The 20,956-nt window shown below is 48.5% G+C and overlaps 1 protein-coding gene and 1 long non-coding RNA gene across 3 annotated transcripts in view; one reads left to right on the top strand and one right to left on the bottom strand.

Annotated features, from left to right (window-relative positions):
- Positions 1-7,946, bottom strand: part of FHL2 (four and a half LIM domains 2) — a 56,482-nt gene extending 48,536 nt beyond the window's left edge. The window contains exon 1 of the mRNA XM_082426404.1: positions 7,836-7,946. The gene's annotated coding sequence lies outside the window, so the exon portion shown is untranslated. The remainder of the gene's footprint in view (positions 1-7,835) is intronic.
- On the top strand, positions 364-20,403 carry LOC309643599. Of its 2 annotated transcripts, XR_014253890.1 has the most exons (4): positions 364-1,055; positions 9,476-9,610; positions 10,684-10,900; positions 17,870-20,403. It is a non-coding gene; the product is annotated as an uncharacterized lncRNA (long non-coding RNA). The 2 variants fall into 2 exon arrangements; XR_014253891.1 differs by lacking the exon at positions 17,870-20,403 and having other exon boundaries at positions 10,684-10,945.
- The last annotated feature ends 553 nt before the right edge of the window (positions 20,404-20,956 follow it).

Here is a 20,956-nt window from a genome sequence, read left to right as displayed (position 1 = left end):
CGGGGGCTATTCTTCATTGCAGTGCGCAGGCTTCTCATTGCGGTGGCTTCTCTTGTTGCTGAGCACGGGCTCTAGGTGCGCGGGCTCAGTAGTTGTGGCACATGGGCTCACTAGTTGTGGCACGTGGGCTCAATAGTGTGGCACACGGGCTCAGTAGTTGTGGCACACAGGCTCAGTAGTTGTGGCACATGGGCTGTAGAGCGCAGGCTCAGTAGTTGTGGCTCCCGGGCTCTAGAGCGCAGGCTCAGTAGTTGTGGCGCATGGGCTTAGTTGCTCCGCGGCATGTGGGATGTTCCCGGACCAGGGATCGAACCCATGTTCCTGCATTGGCAGGCAGATTTTTAACCACTGCACCACCAGGGAAGTCCCTGTCTGTGGTTTCTTGAAAGTCAATGCTATGTTTGAGGTTGAAGTGAGACTGATTATTTAACACTGGCCTCGATGAGATAAAGTGACTTTTGGAGTCAGCTGTGCTGCTCTGGCACCCACAGCCGGTGAGCAGGGCAGAGGGGATGAATCGTCTTGTTCAATGTCGAAGACAAAAACCCGAATCTGAGATGCAAGTTTTCCACCCCGCCTTCGTTACTCCCGGGGCTTTCCGTGTCCTTCTGTAGCGCAGCCGTCAAGAGACCAGCCGGATGCCAACCCCAGTTCTGTCTCTTAGTAACTGGTAGGCAGGATAACAGCTTCCCAGCACCGTTCATGTCCTCATCTCCAGAATTTGTGAAGGGCCTTTGCAGGTGTGATTAGATTAAGGCTCTTGATACCGGGAGATGATCCTGGATTATCCAGGTGGCCCAATGTCATCACGAGGGTCCGTAATGTGGGAAAACGAGGCAGGAGAGTCAGAATCAGAGAGATTTGAAGACGTGACCGTGCTGGCTTTGCAGGTGGGGGAGGGCCCACCAGCCAAGGAGCACAGGCGCCTCTAGAAGCTGGAAAAAGCCAGGAAACAGATTCCTTCCTGGAGCCGCCAGAAGGAACACAGCTTTGCCCACTCTTTGATTTTAGCCCACGGAGACCCCCTGCAGACTTCTGACCTCCTGAACTATAAGGTAATAAATTTGTGTTGCTTTCAGACAATAGTTTTGGGGTAATTTGTTACAAAAGCAACAAGAAACTAATATAGTAACTACATCTAAGATACTTTTCTGGATTTCAGTTTGTCCTCATCTGTCAATTACCGGCAGCTATTATTGTTGTGGCCGTCGTCTTGTTGAATCCTCCCACGTATTTAAGAGGTTACTGTTATTGTTATCTCCTTTTTAAAGACAAGATTCTGGGAGGTTGAGGTCTTGCCCTGCTGTAAATGGCAGAGCTGGGGACAAAGCCCAGGCAGCCTGACCCCCCCAGCTCCCACTTTTCTCCCTGAACAAACTCCAAGTGCAGCAGACGTTTTTGAAATGAGGTTCAAGTTGTGGACAGGGAAGCCTGAGACTTGGACCCTGATAAGGATACTTTGTAAGGGTATCGATACATGAGTGACACTGGAAAAGCCTCTAAGAATTCAAATGAAATTTATGACAGTGGATTGTTGGAGCTTTCGTCTCTGACAGATACTCATTCAGCGCCTACACGTCCCTTTGTGGGTGTGCATGTGTGAGATAAGTGATTTGAAGAAAAGTAAATCAGGGCAAGGAGCTAGGGAGCGGCAGAGGGTGTGATTTCAGATGGGACCCTCGGGGCTGGCTCTCACATGTGGTGTGATTGAAGGATTGAAGGAGGGAGGGAGGCGTGTGGTTTCCTCGGGGGAGAGCCTGACCGGCTAGCGCACCAGCAGGTGCAAAGGCCCTGGGGCAGGGCCGTGTGTGGCACAGTTGGGGTAGGGCGGTGGGATGGGAGCATCCTAGGTGGAGAGGGAGGAAGGAAGGAGATGAAGGCAGGTTCCGGGTCCTGGATCCTGTAGGACTCTGGAGGCTATGTAGCACTGGACTTTATTTTGACTTGGGAAGCCATTGGAGAGTTTTGAGCAGAAGAGAGACCGGTCTGATATAAGTTGGAATATGAGAGCGAAATTTAAAGAGAGACGTGAGGTTCGATGGAGCTCACGTGGGCCTCTGGAGCTGCCCGGCTGCTCCTGCCTGAGGCTGGCTGAGGTTTGCTGACACTTCCCAGGAGATAGAGAAGTGTGTCCTGGCAAAGTAGAAACAGCTCAGGGCGGGCTCCAGGATCCTGCCAGAGCTCATCCCACACCAGGCTGGAGGGTTCGTGCTACTGCTGCTCAGAAACGGTGGCCGAAGGGCTTATCATTCTTCTGTCCAAACTGCGTTATTGAAATGATGTTGAACTTGCCGGTGTGAATTCCGACTTGTAGAGAACTCTATCTTAATTAGAAGGTGCTCCCTCAGCCTTCCTTGCTGCCTTGAGAGTTTTTCCATCTGACAGTATTTTAGACGTGGGATTGTGGTCGTAAGTATTTCTTCCCTCACTCGGACGGTTGTTCATGCAGCTTAATGTGATGCCAACAAGTTTGCACCTGCTGATAGTGTTTTTGCATGTTCAACTTGCAGGAGTAGAGAGAGGTGCCTAAAAGGAGTTTGTCTCACGCACTTTCAAAACCTCTGAGCTTTCTTTGTGTTGCACACACATGATTATTTCTTCATGGATCCTAACTGATTTGGAAGTCTTGTGGGCCTCTGTCTTGATTTAGGGGTTGGAAGGACATAATAGCTGGTCTATAATTCACTGTAATTAAACTTGGGGTTTTGAAATAAGGGGACTCCTCTCTCACCTGCTCTTTCGTCTCTTGAACTATATTTGAAGGGAGCAAAATGTTGTTGTTTCCTAATAAATTAAGCGATTCTTAACAAAATTGGAGAGTTTTTTAAAAAGGAAGCTTACGGCATTTAACGTTTATCATCTCCACCCTCTTTCCCTTCCCCCGGCACACAAACACACAGCACACACGCAGACACCACACCTCCCCACACTGTACACACATACGGCACACACTGCCCCATACATACACAACACCCCACACCACACACTCGCACACACGCCCAGACAACACACACACACACACACACACACACACACACACACAGAGCATCTCTGCTTCCCAAGGGCCCCGCCCTACACCTGGCAGGACAACCTGCCCCCCTTTCAGAATTCCTTACTTCCTGTCTCCACACCACAGTGTATGCAGCCTCTACCCAAGTACTCCCTTCCTGCTCCAAGTAACGTTCCTCAGGAGTACCAGCCCCCATTCCTGTAACATTCCCGCAGGCCTTCAGCGTGCTCCTGTGCTTCTAACACCAGCTGGATCCCAGGCCCTGTCTTTCACTGGGTTGCACTTTCTGCACTGATAACACTTTTCTAAGCCTGCCTCCGTGTCTGAACATAGGAATAATAACAATAACAACAACGGTAATAATACCCACGTGTAGGCTGGTTGTACGTTAGATGAGCCAATACATAGTTCCTCGACATAGTAACCATTCAGTAAATTTTACCTCCTGTTTCAAGAGGCTGATCATTCTGATAGGTTATTTACAGTTTTTATAATTGGTGGCAATAATTAGAATCCTTTACATTTGCGTGGAATTTTGCCATAAAAGACTTTCATGATTAGTCTCTGTGTAGAAAACGTAGCAAACTATTTAAAATGTGGAGAGAATATAAACTTACTACTAATCTTATTCCTCAAAAACAATAATTGTGTATATTTTGGTATATTTTTTCAGTGTTTATATATTATATAGGTTAAGATCATTAATTATAAGACTATAGCTTTGTATTCTGATTTTTTTAATTAAAAATTCTGTGCAAACGTTATTTTTGATGATTGTATATCATCCATACCTTGGCTATATCATAATTTATTTAACCATACTTGACTTTTGAGCAATCTCACTGTTGACCATTTTAGTTATTACATATAATATGTTGTCATATAACTATTTGTGCCTTCATATTAACCATTTTATCTTCCTACAAAGGCTACGAATTAGAGAGAAGTAGAATAATCAACACCATTTACTTTTCTATTTTGCATTCATGCTAAATCCTGGTCAGGATTTGTCAGCACAGACCTGAACCCAGGCAGGAAGTGCTCTGGTGACCTCGACTTCCATGAAGACAGTCGGTCCCCCTGCCCCTTCAGTTCCCCTCCATGCTGAGCAGGCAGGTCCCTGGCAGAGAAAGAGGGCTCACTTCTTAAAAACCAAACGAAAACTCTTTCTTTTTCCCCTTAAAACCTAATTATGCAGCCTTCTTTTTTTCTTTTTTTAAAAAATTTATTTATTTATTTTTGGCTGCATTGGGTCTTCATTGTTGCGTTCGGGCTTTCTCTAGTTGCGGCGAGTGGGGGCTACTCTGTGTTGCGGTGTGCGGGCTTCTCATTGCGGTGGCTTCTCTTGTGGAGCACGGGCTCTAGGCACGCGGGCTTCAGTAGTTGTAGCACACAGCCTCAGTAGTTGTGGCTCACGGGCCCAGTTGCTCCGCGGCATGTGGGATCTTCCCGGACCAGGGCTCGAACCCGTGTTCCCCTGCATTGGTAGGCGGATTCTTAACCACTGTGCCACCAGGGAAGTCCCTGCAGCCTTCTTAATAAAACACCTGGAGCATATTTTATGTGTTGTTGGCTGGATAGGGTTTTACTTCAGTTTAACTTTTCAGTATTACAGTTTAACTGTAACAAAGTCTTCTGTTAAAATAAATTTTTATCTGTCTTCTATCTAAAATTTCTCTTTTAGATTTAAACAAAGCCCCAAGTTGTAAAAATGTCCTCAAAGTTAAAACTGATTTTATTTTTATAGGCTTACACTTAAAAACATTTAATGATATTTATGAAATATATCTGTTAAATATCATATTGCTCAGAACTTATGTTTCTTTCTGTTTTTCAACCTTACGTTGGTATATTGGAGACTAAGTATGAAGACTGACAAATCAATGATAATGAAAAAAATCAATAAAACAAAATTGAGGGGGGAATAAAGATCCAGGTCCTAGACGGTTGAGTTGTTTCTCTTATTCAGTAGGTAGCATTAATAGTGTAGAAATCAGCAGATCATACTTCGAAACAAGTTATATGTTGATAAAAATTATTTATCTAAATCTCATTTTATGATTTTTTTATGTCCCACTTATCCAGCTATTATGGATATTTTAATATTCTGGCTAAATGAAAATGTCATAATTTAGTATATAAAAAAATTGGAAACCAATTTTCAAAGAATTAGAACTTTAATGCACAGTAAAAATACACTGACTATACATGGGACAAAAAGTAGATTACCAAATAACCTGATCATATATATATTTTTCCTTAATTACAATTTATATTTTCCCCCCAATTTATTGTTTTTGGATTCATCTTAATCTGTATAACATAGGGGGAAATTTTCCCCTCTCTTTTAAAGCTAGCATTAAATGAATGGTTGACGTTACAATCAAAGACCTCTTAGAATCAAGAAATAGTTAAGATTCACAATGCAATGCTAAGAGTTATCTTTGAGTAGTAAGACTGCACATCATTTTCCATTTTCTTCTCTCTGCTGGTTTGTACTTCCTGTGGTGAACATATATTTGTACAGTAAGAAAAAACAAAAGAAAATATAAACACTATGAATATAATTTCACCTCTTTCTTTTGTGGTGTTAAAAACAAGACAACAGGGCTTCCCTGGTGGCGCAGTGGTTGAGGGTCTGCCTGCCAATGCAGGGGACACGGGTTCCAGCCCTGGTCCGGGAAGATCCCACATGCCGCGGAGCAACTGGGCCCGTGAGCCACAACTACTGAGCCTGCGCGTCTGGAGCCTGTGCCCCGCAACAAGAGAGGCCGCGACGGTGAGAGGCCCGCGCACGGCGATGAAGAGTGGCCCCCGCTTGCCACAACTAGAGAAAGCCCTTGCACAGAAACGAAGACCCAACAGAGCCAAAAATAAATAAATAAATAAAGTAAATAAATAAATAAGTCAGGAGCTCTTTAAAAAAAAAAACAAAAAAAAAACCCAAGACAACAGGCCCCAAATGGAGTCACCTATTGTAAGCCCCATGTCACCAAACTGAGACTTCATTACAGTTTCGGCTCTTCCAGAAATGGAATCTTAACCCAGTCAATCAGGAATGGCTTGACCAGGACTGGTGTGGTCACCTGCCTGATAGACCCCTGCCGTTCCCTAAAGGAAAGTAACCTTTCAATAACCAACTTGCTTTTTTGCCGAGGACAACTTCCTTGTTGCCATTCCCTTCTGCCAGGAAAAGTCTTTCATTTTGCCCAGCTCCTCAGACCTTCTTTCTACCTGCTGGATGGGACGCTGCTTGATTCATGAATCATTGAATAAAGCCAATAAGATCTTTAAAAATTTACTTAGTTGAATGTTTTTTAACAGATGCGGAGAAGAGAATTTAAAATCAGTGTTTCTCGGCCATCTATCCTTAAATATGAAGTGTTTTAGGACACACAGTAGGAGGTGTGTAGGTGCCTGTGTTGGAGCTGAGGGATGCAGAGAGAACGGCGTGGCCCAGCCTCAGGGACCCCAAATCAACGGAAGCACTAAGAAGATGATGAAATCTAAAGGTGCAAAATGTTCTTGAAGACAGGCGAGATGGGGGGCGGGGGTGAGCGGTCAGGGTACACTTTATGGGAAAATATGCAGCTTTTCATGGAAGTGATACATTAATATTTCCTTAATATTAGAAAAAGCCTTCAAAATGTAATCATCTGAGTTGATTAAGTTGGCTACTCCATTAAAAACAAAAACTTTTTTTTACAGTAGAATGGATCCCAAAATGTAATAGACTGTTAAAGCACATTTTGTTGTTATAAACCCAGCAATAAAGCAAGATTCAAATAACATTCCTCAAGAAACAAAACAATAAATCTAAATAGAGCAAATACGTGATAAAGCAGCATTAGCCTATAACACAGCTATTAATCTATCTTTTGACCTCAGAATTATTTTTTAAAAACTGATGTCACAGTTTTTTTTCCTTTTAGATTGGACCTGATAAAATGCCTTGCTTGAGGTCTGGCTAGAGGATGTTTATACCTATGATACCTCTTATCACATACGTGTCATTCTATCAGTATTAACATTATTACGCGGCTGGCCTTGCATTAGAACATTCCTCAGTACTTTGTCTTTCGCATATATCCTGCTCTAGAAATTAGTAAAATATTAATGCATTTCCTTTGTAAAGCACACAACAGTGATCTGTACTTTCAAACCATCAGCCGTAGCAAGTCATCTTGTATAAACACACTTCCCCAGCATAATCAGACTTATCAGTAACTTGCCTTTTTACCCCAGGCCATCCGGAAATTCGGTCAGGGAGAAGCAGCTCAAGGGCACTGTGGTTTTTCCCCCTTCCAGTGTTGATTTTATCATTTTTTTTTCTTTTTCTTTCCTCTTTTTTTAAAAAAAACTTTCCGGTGTCAAAATTCAATGCAGATTCCTGATTCCCACTGAGAGAGAGTAAGATAAACTAGGGTTCCTCCAAGTTCTTTTTTTTTTTTTTTTTTTAACATCTTTATTGGAGTATAATTGCTTTACAATGGTGTGTTAGTTTCTGCTTTATAACAAAGTGAATCAGTTATACATATACATATGTACCCATATCTCTTCCCTCTTGCGTCTCCCTCCCTCCCACCTCCAAGTTCTTAAGGTCCCGGTGGGTACCTGCTGCAGCTTTGGGGGCAGCAGGAGCTTAGCTGCTGGAAGAGCCAGCTGTCCCTGCCCCCTGGGTCCTACTTGGGTCTGCGGTCCACAGTGCCAGAGAGCTCCCTCCCAGGGCTGGACACTCCCTCTGCACAGCTGGGGTACAAAGCTGTGCAGACACGAGAGGAAGGATGGCAAGGGAAGGGAAAGAGAAGAGAAACTGGAGCCTTACCTGTCTGCTTTCTGCCCTCCAGCCCAACCAGGGGGCACAGCGACCGGAGGTCAACCGCCCTGTGGGTTCACCCCAACGTACAAGCAGCTGCTGGCCAGCTGGGCTATAAATAAGGCCCCTCCAGAGCACAGGAGATAAGAACCCAGCCCCTCGCTCCTGCAAGCCTTTTAAGGTATGCAAATTAAAGGAGCCTCAGCCCCCAGAGGGGAAGGGGCTGCCAGCTCCCCATCTGGCCTGCCGGCCTCAAGGACATCCCAGGCCTGGCACGTATTCCTGCGGCAGGAGGGGAGGGGAGAGCCAGGGCGCCAGGGAGGGATCTCGCTTTGTCGGACAAGTGGCAGAGCCTCTGAGGCCCCATGCAGCTAGCCCCTCAGGTTAGGGGGTTGGCACTGAGGCACAGAAGGGGGAAGAAACTTCCCCAGGACACACAGCCCTCTGTGGCCTGAGTGGAGTTTCAGCTGACCACCACCTTCCCCCACAAGCCCCCCCTAACCCCACCCCGGCTTCAGGGACATTTGTTTGGGTGGAGATTCTGGGAAGACCAGGGATCAGTCTAATCACCACTGGGCCTCCGGGAAGCTAGGAGTGAACGCATTTACAGAAAGTCCTGGTTCCCACCCTCCCCGCCCCAGCCTGATGGTGAGGCTTTCTGGAGCCTCAAGTCACCTTCTTTAAAGAAAATGCAATCTTCCTAGAGCCTTTTCAAATCATTTGTTGGGAGATGAGGGAGAAGACTAATTTGGGGGAGCGACTGTTTCTGATTCATCCCTAAATTTCTCACTTATTAAATTTCTTCTGAAAGGCATTTCATCCGAGGACCGCTGTCTGTGTTACGGCAGTGATTCCAGGTCTGGGGATTTATTCCAAGGAGAGAACCATGGATGTGGACAGAGACGCAGCTACAGGGACATTTCTTGCAGCTCTTTTCATAATTGGGAATAGCTGGAAACAACCTGAATGGCTAAAAACAGAGGCCTGGTTAAACGAGGAAAAGTATGTCCATAAAGGAAACACCCTGCAACCTTAAATGCCATAGCAGAGGGTTTAATGATTTAGAAACAGTACTATGATAATTGGTACTAAGAAAGCAGCCACTTTAAGGGGAAGATGGGGTATTTGCAGTTAAGTGACCACACGCAGTCCCCGACCCCCAGACCCTCCGAAAGAACACGCCCCCACTGAGAAAACGAGGCCATGGCTGGATGGTCGAATTATGGCTGATTTCATTTTCTTCTTTGGCTTATCCACAATCTCTAAATTGTTTACAGTGATCTCATTTTGCTTTCATAATAAGAACTGTAATTTCACTTATTTTTAAACTTAACTTTTATTGGAGTACAGTTGATTTATAATGTTGTGTGAGTTTCTGCTGTACAGCAAAGTGAATCAGTTATACACATACCCATTCTTTTTTAGGTTCTTTTCTCATGCAGGTCATTACAGAGTACTGAATAGAGTTCCCTGTGCTCTACAGTAGGTTCTTATTCGTTATCTCTTTTATATATAGTAGTGTGTATATATGTCAACCCCAATCTCCCAGTTTATCCCTCCCCCCTTTAATTTCATTTAAAATCGAAGTTTCTGAGAATCAGAAGAGAGCGCTCTGTGTCCCTGCATTAATGAACCCCCATTTATTTTAGGATTACAGAATTCCTCGGCGTCTCCCTGGTCTTTGGAAAGACCTTTATAGCACTCAGCAGCCTTTCTTCATGCCGATACGATCGATGGGATGAAGCCAGGCCAATAGGGTCCCCAAGAGCGCCCGCCAAGGCAAGGTAAGTCAAGAGGAGAGAGAGAGAAAAGAAAAGAAAACACTAAGAGAAAGAGGAGTTAGAAAATAAGAGAGTGTGTGTAATGGGGGTGATACAGAACACCCACAGCCCCAGATCACCCCATCCAACCTAACATCCCCACTCATGCTCTGACCAGGACATGACAAAGGCACCTCTCTGCCTTTTATTTGTAGGATTTGTACGTTCTGATGACAACTTCCGCTTTTATTGTTTTTGACTTTAGTGATGACTTCCAAACCTGTGTGGTCGAGCACATTTCACTGCTAGGTGTAAGGGGAAGAAGCCTCCCTTCCCACTGGGCTCCCGGGTCGTGGTACAGAGGGGCCCCATCCTCTCACTGCCTCTCTCCTGATGCAGAAACCAGAGGGGGGCTGCCCCCTCTTTGAAGAGGACCTGGTCTAAGGCACAGAACGGGTAGTTTCAAAGCGCTGTGTGGAGTCGCTGTTACAGGATGGGGCCCTGTAACAGACCCCACCCAGGGCCAGAACCTGGAGGCTGAGGAAACCTCCAGACAGTTCTTTGGAGCTTTCAGAGCCCAAGCCCCTCTTGGCTGGTTCCCCTAAAGTCTACCTAACGCCTGCCTCTGACTTCAGTGCTAACTCGTGGCCAGGGGCCGTGGTGAGAAGGGGGGACTCCAGCCGCAGGCCAGTTTCCCAAATGAAACAAGAGGTCAGTGCAGGGTCGGGCTGAATGAGGGCTTCTCTTGGAGGACACGGGTCTGAGGCAGGAACTGGTGTGCCCACGTAACGGGCGGCCTCTGTAAGGGCCGGTTTAAGGACTCTTCCTTGAACTCCAGGAGTGCGCTCAGAAGGATCCTGGTGTGACATTCTCCCTTGCTCTGTGCTGACCCACTCTCCTTCGGGGGGCACACAGTCCTGGAGGTGGGTGGGACGTGATGGACTGTGTCCCCTGGAGCAGACACGTATGGGGGCTGAGGCCCAGGATTCCGGACTGTGGCCAGGACTGCGGGTGCAGGGAGAAGCACTGAATGTGGATGGGGCGCTGCCTCTCTCCCACAGTATCACAGAACGGCTGACCTGCATTTCTTGGTCCAGTTTCCAAAAACTCGGGGACCGAAACTGACGGACATCGAGGTCTGGGACAAACATTTTGATTTATCCAGCACCTGTGTATTGAGCCCGCACCGGGAACCAGAACCAGGAAACACAAGGGTAGAGAGATGATGGAGACCAACGGCCCAGGACCTCCGGGACCTTTTTCCCAGCCACCAGCACTGCTACTGTCTCGGCTCTCAGGCCCTCTGCCCAAGAGGTCAGGAAATCTCCTTGTTCATCCACCTGTACTATTCTTTTTTTTTTTAATTAAAAAAAATTAAAAAAATTTTTTTTAAATTAATTTATTTATTTTTAATTTTGGGCCACTCTTCATCGCGGTGCGCGGGCCTCTCACTGTCGCGGCCTCCCTTGTTGCGGAGCACAGGCTCCAGACGCGCAGGCTCAGTAGTTGTGGCTCACGGGCCCAGTTGCTCCGCAGCATGTGGGATCTTCCCAGACCAGGGCTCGAACCCGTGTCCCCTGCATTGGCAGGCAGACTCTCAACCACTGCACCACCAGGGAAGCCCCATTCTTTTTTTTAGAAATAAATATTCGTTGTGCTTTTTCCACGTGTCAAACACTGTGATAGATCCGGGAGCGTCAGCCCTGAACAAAATAAAAAACCTCACCTCAAGGAGCTTACAGTCTCTTGTGAGCTACTGTCACAGCCTGAGCCTCTCACCTTGAACCTGGAGCGTCTTTCTCTCCTGGTCACTGTTGCTGCCATTTCCTGCTGGGCTACCACTGTCATCGTCTTGTGGGATTGCTGTTGCCAATCTCCCTGCTCTGGGGTGAGCAGCCTTCATCCTTCTGTGGACCTGGCCCTGCTGCTCCTGGAACCTGCCAGGGCTGAGTTTTGTAAGTTGCCGGCGGGGCGCCTCTCCCAGCCGCCTGAATGCAGCCCTGGGCCCTGCTGCTGAGGCTGGGTGTCACCAGGGCTGTCACCGGGCTGATTGCCGCTGGGACAACCTTTTCCTCCTTGCCCTCCCTGAGTGGGAAGGCACAGGGGTTAATGCACCTGCCCCAGTGGGAGGGAGCTAGTCTCTTCTGCCCTGGACAGATTTTCCCTCGTTGGATTAGCAGATTACATGACAGCGGAAAATGATCTAACCAGGCAGCCAGAGAAGGACAAGCACAGGCCGGGAGCAGGGGCGCTTAGTGATAAGGCCAGAAGCTGCAGAGAGCAGCTTTTTTGCAGGAGGGGCAGGGAACAGCATCAAGCCCTGCTCCCTTGTGCTGGGAAGCTCTTGGATGCAGAGCCCGCGGGTCGAGGCCATGCGGGGGAGGCTGACGAAGCCCGTCTCCTGCTGACTGTCTATCCACGGAGCCAGGAGGACAAGGCTGGCCTTTGCTGCCGCGTCCTTGTCTGCTCCGTGCACTATGACAGAAATCTCTCTATAAACATTCCTTCCGCACTTTCCAGAACAATAAACAGGCAAGAACGGCTGCATAAACGTCCAAGAGTATAAATACGGCTGCGAACAGCTCTGGAAAGTTTCAGCCTGAAAAATAGCATCACCATTTCTTGGTGTGAGAGAATCCAGACATCCCTTCTTTTGAACTTGGCTTAGGCTGAGCTAGTTTGGGTGTTGAAATGAACCAGCTTACAGAGTCAGAGAGCTAACTGAGCCATGACTGGGGTCTCAGGGTCCTGATAGCTACCACAGGAAGAAAGCTCATACATGCCCAGCACTGGGCTAAGCTTTCCTCATTTAAGAACCCCTGGATCCGACCCATCCCTCTGCTTCAAGTCACATGCCAAAGGCACACAAAATGTTACCCATAGTGGGAGGTATCATTGCTCAAACTCCACCTACTGTGGACTCTGATATTCTCTCCCCTAAATCCCTATCAGATCTGCTCTTACCATGTTCATCTACACCAATTCACATTGTTGATAACAGCATCGTGATTCTCTAAGGTTATCCTCTGCCTTTGTTCTCTGGCTTTTGGTTGGGTTTGGCCAGTAGACGGTACCAGCGGAGGGCAGAAGACAGGAGAGTGAGGTCAGGCCCTCAGTGCCCCGTCCCCCCTGTGGTTGGCTCTGTCCCTCTAGGGAAGCCCTCTCCGGGCTCTGGTTCCTTCTCCTGAACTCTAAGGGCTGAGGGGGAAATTGTTACTGAGTCCAAGCCCACTCTGCTCACCCCACAACAGGCCAATAAATCGTAGACGAGGTGCTGAGGCAAGGAATAACAACTTTATTCGGAAAGCCAGCAGACGGAGAAGATGGCAGACTAAAGTCTCAAAATAACCATCTTATCGGGGTTTGGATGCCAGTTTCTTTTATAGCACAGAGAGGGGGAGGAGATGAGGAAGTAAAGTAAAATTCAGGCCATAACATTTGCAAATATGCCCTGGAATGGCCAGCCTCGGGGAGGGGATGCGTTCATTTCTTCTTTCTTGCCACCATCCGCAGGTGGACAGGGTCTGGATGTTTCCCTGAACAAAGGCACTTTGGTTTAACCTTCGGGCAGAGGGGCAGGGTCCCCAAGGCAGGCCATTGTGTACAGTCTCCTTTCAGTGAACAAAGGCAGCGGAAAGCAGAGGTGAAAGTAAAAGAAACAGAGTCAACATGGAGTCAGATTTGGCTCTTCCCCGTTACACGATGACCTCCACAGTTGCCAACTCAAGGTCCTCACTCTCCCTTACTGGTTTCCCTAACTGCCCACACCTTTGGAGAGAGTACCTTTGGTAAAACTCTCCTCCAGTTACCTAGGTCAGGTGTGGCCTCTCACCTGCCTGGACCCAGACGGATGCAGAGGAGAAAGACCGAGTGTCTTGAGAAGCAGGTAGAGAGTGGCTCCCATGTGCCCCCAGCCCTCGCCCTGCGGGGCTGTGAATGAAGGGAGGGCTGGGGCGTTACCAGGAGATGGTGTCCAGTGATGGGACTGCCTCACCCGCAGTGGGGGTCCACACAGTCCTCCAGATTCTGGACCAGATTCAGGAAGGAACCCAGTACTGCCAGGGGGAGAATTTCCTACTGTGTTGTGGGGGGGGGTGGGTGCCCAAGGTCCTCATTAAATTGCTCTAAGGAAAATAAAGTGATATTTCCTGTATAGCTGTGTTTCTAGACCGAGATGTGCACCTGTTTAATGACAACTCTACCTGCCGTTTATTGAGCCCTTGCGATGTATGAGGCACAGTCGCGGCTCGGCCAGCACGTGTGGGGCAGGCCTAGAAGGCCGCGACCGCCAGCTGCAGTCGTAACAGGGAAGAGCCAAATCTGACTCCATGTTGGCTCTGTTTCTTTTACTTTCACCGCTGCTTTCCGCTGCCTTTGTTCACTGAAAGGAGACTGTCTGTACACAGTGGCCTGCCTTGGGGAACCCTGCCCCTCTGCCCGAAGGTTAAATCAAAGTGCCTTTGTTCAGGGAAGCATCCGGACCCTATCCACCTGGCGGATGGTGGCAAGAAAGAAGAAATGAACGCATCCCCTCCCCGAGGTTGGCCATTCCAGGGGATATTTGCAAATCTTATGGTCTTTTTACTTTACTTCCTCATCTCCTCCCCCTCTCTGTGCTATAAAAGAAACTGGCATCCAAGCTTTGATAAAATGGTTTTTTGGAGACTTTAGTCTGTCATCGTCTCCGTCTGCCAGCTTTCCAAATAAAGTTGTTATTCCTTGCCTCAGCACCTCGTCTCTGATTTATTGGCTTGTCGTGCGGTCGGTAGCACAGTTATGCTGGTAAACACCACGCTGCCTGCCCCTTCCCTTCAAGGGGAGCCTCGAGAAGGAGCTCGGAAGCCTGGGGAAACACCACCGTCCTTACTGTGCAAGCCCTCGGCTCTTCACCTGCCTCTTCTTCTTCCGCCAAAGGGGTGGTGAGGGGACCTCGGAGCTGCAGGAGGCTGAAGGCCTGAGGGCAAACCCAGCTCGGCCCCAAAGAGAGAGGGGGCCTCCACAGCAGGGGGCCGCCGGTTCACAGGGGCCACCCGAGTTCCTGGCAACTTCCCATTTGCTTGATGTCACCTGCTGTCCTCGAGGGGCTGACATTTGAAGCCAGACCAATATAAAGATGGAGAGAAAGCACACCTTCCGCAGGTGGACACTCCCTCCCACCTCCTCAGATCTACCCGTCAGCTCTGCTCACTCCCGCATTCATAAAAGCTGGAAGAGAAAAACAAATATCATATCATATCGCTCATATGTGGAATCCAGAAAAATGGTACAGATGAACATATGTGCAAAGCAGAAATAGAGACACGGATGTAGAGAAGAAACTTATGGATACCAAGGGGGGAAGGAGGGGGTTGGGATGAATTGGGAGATTGGGGTTGACACATATACACTATTGATACTGTGTAGAAAATAGATAACTACTGAGAACCTGCTGTAGAGCACAGGGAACTCTACTCAGTGCTCTGTGGTGACCTAAATGGGAAGGAAATCCAAAAAAGGGGATATATGTATACGTACAGCTGATTCACTTTGCTGTACACCAGAAAGTAATGCAACAGTGTAAAGCAACTATACTCCAATAAAAATTAATTAAAAAATTAAAAAAAATAAAATAGAGAAATTCAAAGAGAAAAAAGAAAAGCTGAAACTGAAGAGCCCAGAGAGGACATAATCACTCACCTTCTGCTTCCTGCATCATCAGAGAGGCACGCCTCATTCCTCTCCCAGGTGACTACAGCATTTACTGATTCTGCTCTGATTACCCCTCTGATAGCTGCCCCATCTGGACGGACCGGGGCAGGCCTGCCTTCCTCAGAACCCAGGATAGCATCCCCTGATTGCCAAAGGCCCGTGTCCAGCTGATGTAAGCAAGAGTGTTTCATGAGGGCTTCCCTGGTGGCGCAGTGGTTAGGAATCCGCCTGCCAATGCAGGGGACACAGTTTCGAGCCCTGGTCTGGGAAGATCCCACATGCCGCGGAGCAACTGGGCCCGTGAGCCACAACTACTGAGCCTGCGCGTCTGGAGCCTGTGCTCCGCAACAAGAGAGGCCACGATAATGAGAGGCCCGCGCACCGCGATGAAGAGTGGCCCCCGCTCGCCGCAACTAGAGAAAGCCCTCGCACAGAAATGAAGACCCAACACAGCCATAAAAATAAATAAATAAATAAATAAATTTAAAAAAAAAAAAAAAAGAGTGTTTCATGAGTCACTCAAAGTACAGCCCTCATGACTCACGACGCAGTTGCAAAGTCATTTTAAAACGTCCTAAATGCCCAGACTTATGGATACAAGTTCAGGAGGAAAACCACAGGTAGATACATTTTTAAATGCGAACATTTTTATTGCAGTAGAATATACATAACATACAAGTGACCATTTTAACCATTTTAAATGGACGGTTCGGTGGCATTAAGTACATTCACGTTGTGCAACTGAAACTGTGCACCTCAGATTGGGACTTGAACCCACTCGGCTAGGACTCGAACCCGGCCAAAACTCACAGTCTTCCAACTGAGATCACACACCTGGTTTCAGGACGTACTGAAGCTCAGGTTCTTGATGTCTCATAGCAGAAAGAATTCAGCGAGAGACAAAGTGATAGGTAAGAAGTGGATTTATTTAGAGAGAAACACACCCCACAGACAGAGTGTGGGCCACCTCAGAAGGTGAGAAAGGCTTTGGGAGAAATACACTCCACAGACAGAGTATGGGCCATCTCAGAAGGTGAGAAAAGCACCAGGGTCTGGAGTTGTCAGTTTTTATAGGGGTGGGTAATTTCATAGGCTAGTGAGGGGGAGGAGTATTCCAGTTATTTTAGGAAGGGGTGGGGATTTCCATGAATTGGGCCACCACCCACTTTTTGACCCTTATGGTCGGCCTTGGAACTGTCATGGCGCCTGTGGGTGTGTCATTTAGCTTGCCGATGTGTTACAGTGAGCGTATACTGAGGCTCAAGGTCTAGTGGAAGTCGACTTGTCCGCCATCTTGGACCCATTTGGTTCTAATCAGTTTATGTCATGTCCTCGGGCTATGTCTTTCTTTCAAAGGTGTGCCCTGCCCCCTTCCCTCCTGTTTCACAACCATCACCACCATCCCTCACTGGCACTTTTCGCCTTTCCAAACGGAAACTGCACCTATTAAATATTAATTCCACATTCTCTCCCCCCCCTCCCCACACCAGCCTCTGGCAACCACCATTCTACTTTCTGTCTCGACAATTTTTATTACTTTAGGTACCTCGTGTAGGTGGAATCATGCAGGATTTGTCCTATTGTGACGGGCTAAAGAGAACAAAACTATTTTTCCTTTATGCTCTCACATTTCACTTCCACACCAAATGCATTTTTTTCCCCACACCAACCAATTCTCCAATCTTCTGTGAACACCACCTGAGTGTCCTACAACTCACGTCAGTCCTGACACTGTCCGGCTGGACATAGCGTCCGATCCCACAGGTGAAGGGCTCAGACCCACAAGGCTGCCCCCCACTTCAGAAGCCTGTCCCAAGTCTGGGCCTCCCTCTGACTTCTGACAAACTGGCTGTGATCAGAGTTTCCCATGACCACCTCCTTCAGTTCTACAACTTGCTAGAATGGCAAACACTTTTCGTATGTTTACATGTTTAATATGAAGGACATAACTCAAAAGCAGCCAGATAGAAGAGATGCATGGGACAAGGTGTGGGTAGGTGGCACGGAGCTGACCACCCTCCCAGCACCTCCCTGTTCTCCAAACCCCGTCCTTTGGGGTTTTCTGGGGCTTCATTGCACGGGTGCAATTGTTTACATCATTGGCAGTTAAGAGATTAAGTCAACTTCCAGACCCTTTCTCCTCCTCTGAGGTCGGGAGTGGGGCTGAAAATTCCAATCCGCTAATCACATGGTTGGTTCCCTTGGCAACCAGCCACCCCCATCCTTAGGGGCTTTCCAGAAAGTCACTCACTGATATAAACTCTGGTGTGGTTGAAAGGGGCTTGTGAATAACAGGACACTCTTTTCACCTTTACCCTCTGAAGCTATTTCAGGACCTGGGACAAAACCCAAATATGATAACAAAAGATGCCCCTTTGCTCTTATCACTTAAGGAATTACAAGAGTTTTAGATGCTCTGGCCATAAAGCTGGGGACAATATATATACATGACTGTACATCTCACACCGGGTTACGTCAGGTAGCACAAGGTCTCCAAGGTGCATCCACATTATAGCAGGTATCAGAGTTTCCTTCCTTTCTAAGGCTGAGTAATATCCCATTGTATGTACATACACATTTTGTTTATCTTGTTAGAAAGAAACCACAGTACCCACATGGAGTCATTTGCCTCCAGGACAGCAATCAAGACAACTGCAGGGACTCCCCTGGTGGCGCAGTGGTTAAGAATCCACCTGCCAATGCAGGGGACATGGGTTCGAGCCCTGCCAATGCAGGGGACATGGGCTCGAGCCCCGGTCCACGAAGATCCCACATGCCGCGGAGCAGCTAAGCCCATGCGCCACAACTACTAAGCCTGTGCTCTAGAGCCCGCGAGCCACAACTACTGAGCCCACGTGCCACAACTACTGAGCCCGCACTCTAGAGCCCGTGCTCCGCAACAAGAGAAGCCACCGCAATGAGAAGCCCGCGCACCACAACGAAGAGTAGCCCCCGCTCTCTGCAACTAGAGAAAGCCCACGTGCAGCAACGAAGACCCAACACAGCCAAAAATAAATAAAATAAATTTATATAAAAAAAGAAAGACAACTGCAGTTTCAATCTCTCCCAGAAATGTGACCTTTAAACAGACAATCTGAAATTTCAGCACTGGGGTGAGGTCATTTGCACAAGAAGACCCCTGCCCTTCCCCCTGGGGGAAGGTGACCTGCCCTGAAACAGCCCTTTCTTTCCTTTCCAGCTAGTAACTTCCTTGTCCCGCCCCCTCCTTCCACCTATACAAACCTTCCATTTTTTACAACTCCCTGGAGCATCTTCTACCTACTAGGAGGGGTGCTGCCTGATTCATGAGTCATTGGATAAGGCCAACTAGATCTTCAGCTTTACTCAGCTGAATTTTGTTTTCTATCACCCATTTATCGGTTGATGGACACGTGGGTGGCACAGGTAAATATGTGATTTCTTCGTTAAGTCATCTCATACTCTTTAGAATAAATACACATAAACATAATTGAAGAATCCGGAAAGTTTGCCCCCTGTGCCTCAGTTAGGAGAAACGTCCGAAGAGTGGGCGTTTTGTGGATATTTCCCTACCGTAAAGTCCCCAGTACCAGTGAGGGAGCAGAAACCAGTTTGTTTAAAAATACACCTTGAGAGGCTTGACCTCTGAGGCTCTCAGGGGAGGTGAGACGGTTTCTTCTTCAATGTAAGGGCTGTAGAGTCGTCTCCTGCTACCTGCCAGGCTAGAGGGACGAAGGACAGACCCGACTCCCAGGAGTTCTCGGTGCAGCCTCACTCCTCACATCGCGTGGTCTGTGTTGGTCCACGACGCGGGCGAGGCCTGCAAGGCTGGCTCTGGATCTCCTCGCCCAGGTGCACCTCCACCCCCGCCCCTGCCCGCTCTGCTCGCGGCAGGACCACGTGGCCCCACGGGAGCCTCCCCTGCCCCTGCGGCTGCTGCTTCCGAGGGCGCAGCCGCTAGGGGGCGCTGGCTGGGGGACAGCGGGACAGGCAGGTTTCCCCGATGCCCACGGCGGTGTCTCGGGCCGCAGGTGCCACTCTTGCTGCGGGTCCGGCGTCCTTCGGGGGACCCCCGCTTCTGGGGCTCCCATGGAGGCGCAGTGGCTTCCTCCTCACCCTCCCAATCTGGCCTCTCAGCGCCCCCTCCAGAGCCCCTGTGGCCGCTCCTTGGCGTTAAATCCCACTAAATTACCTAAAGTAGATTTTATTTCCCTATTTAGACGTTTCCAACTGTTTCTAGAAGTCCAAGGTTTTCCGTTAATTAAAGTCTCATTATATACAAATATCTGGACAAATTAACAAAACCCGTATCCCTATCCTCTGAGTTGACCTAATTGATCTTTTCATGTTTATGTGAACTCTGTGTCCTCCAAAACACGCGGAGGGATGCTTTGAGAAGGCGAGTTCCTTACTTAGCTTTCATCAGTCAACATATACAGCCCTTTGTAGAGGGAGTTAGCTACATGGATCCCAAGTTAGGGAAGAGGCTGCTTTGGCAGCTGGAAAGTAGGGGAGCCCAGACTAGCTACGGAGAGCGCTTGGAAACTGGAGTATATCTACACTAGTCACTCATTTAATTAATCACTTTGATGCATGTACCAATCAGAAGAAAGAGATACTGTATTGCAACAGAAAGAGTATATAATTAATAAGTGGTAGTGAACTGCGTCAAGTCGGTGAATTCAGGGAAATGGACACACCGGTCAGCGGGAGAGCAGGGGCGTGGCTGGTCAGAGAGGGTGTAACCGGTTCATGAAGGGCGAGCAGGGAGGGGCCGGGACTGCGGCACCCAGGCCAGATGCAGGGCTTCCTTCCACGCACCAGGGGCCGCAGGTGTGCGAGGTAAGGGGCCTCGTGAACATCTGGTTAACTCACAGAGCTGTCAGTCACGTGAGTGGAGACACGGCAGGTGCTCAGCCCCCAGACTTCCTGCGAGCACAGGTTTCCTGCTGCCCCACTTGTTACAACGTCACCAGGAAGCAAAGGAGGCTGCTGTTGATACGGGTGGAGCCTCAGGCGGTCTGGCCAGTGCTGGCCCTGGAGGTCTGTGGACACACTGGGCGGGGGGGCGGTGGTGGTGCAGGGATTCGCATAGTAAAAAATCATGAGCTCCTCGGGCAGTGTCCAGGGTTGTAGACGGGCGTGATTCCCCCGAGAGGAGCAAGTGCAGTGAACCCAGAACAGGGAGGTGGGACCACCGCACACCATTGCATCTGCAGAAAGCAGGGGTGTGGGCAGCTTAGAAAGCTGCTCATGGGGCTTCCCTGGTGGCGCAGTGGTTAAGAGTCCACCTGCCAATGCAGGGGACACGGGTTCGAGCCCTGGTCCAGGAAGATCCCACATGCCGCGGAGCAACTAAGCCCGTGCACCACAACTACTGAGCCTGCGCTCTAGAGCCCACGAGCCACTACTACTGAGACCACGTGCCACAACTACTGAAGCCCACGTAACTAGAGTCCGTGCTCCGCAACAAGAGAAGCCACTGCAGTGAGAAGCCCACGCACCGCAACAGAGTAGCCGCCGCTCGACACAACTAGAGAAAGCCCACAGGCAGCAACGAAGACCCAACGCAGCCAAAAATAAAATTAATTAATTAATTAATTTTAAAAATACATAAAAATAAAAAGCTGCTCAGGTGGTTCTAATGAATTTCCACGTCCACTTCCATCCTCCCCATCTGAGAACTGGCCTCAGAGGCATTTA

The sequence above is a fragment of the Balaenoptera physalus genome, assembly GCF_965194825.1.
Source record: "Balaenoptera physalus genome assembly, chromosome: 15".
Classification (NCBI taxonomy): Eukaryota; Metazoa; Chordata; class Mammalia; order Artiodactyla; family Balaenopteridae; genus Balaenoptera; species Balaenoptera physalus.
Note: the sequence above shows the minus strand (reverse complement) of the source record. Positions and strands in the feature narration are given on the sequence as shown.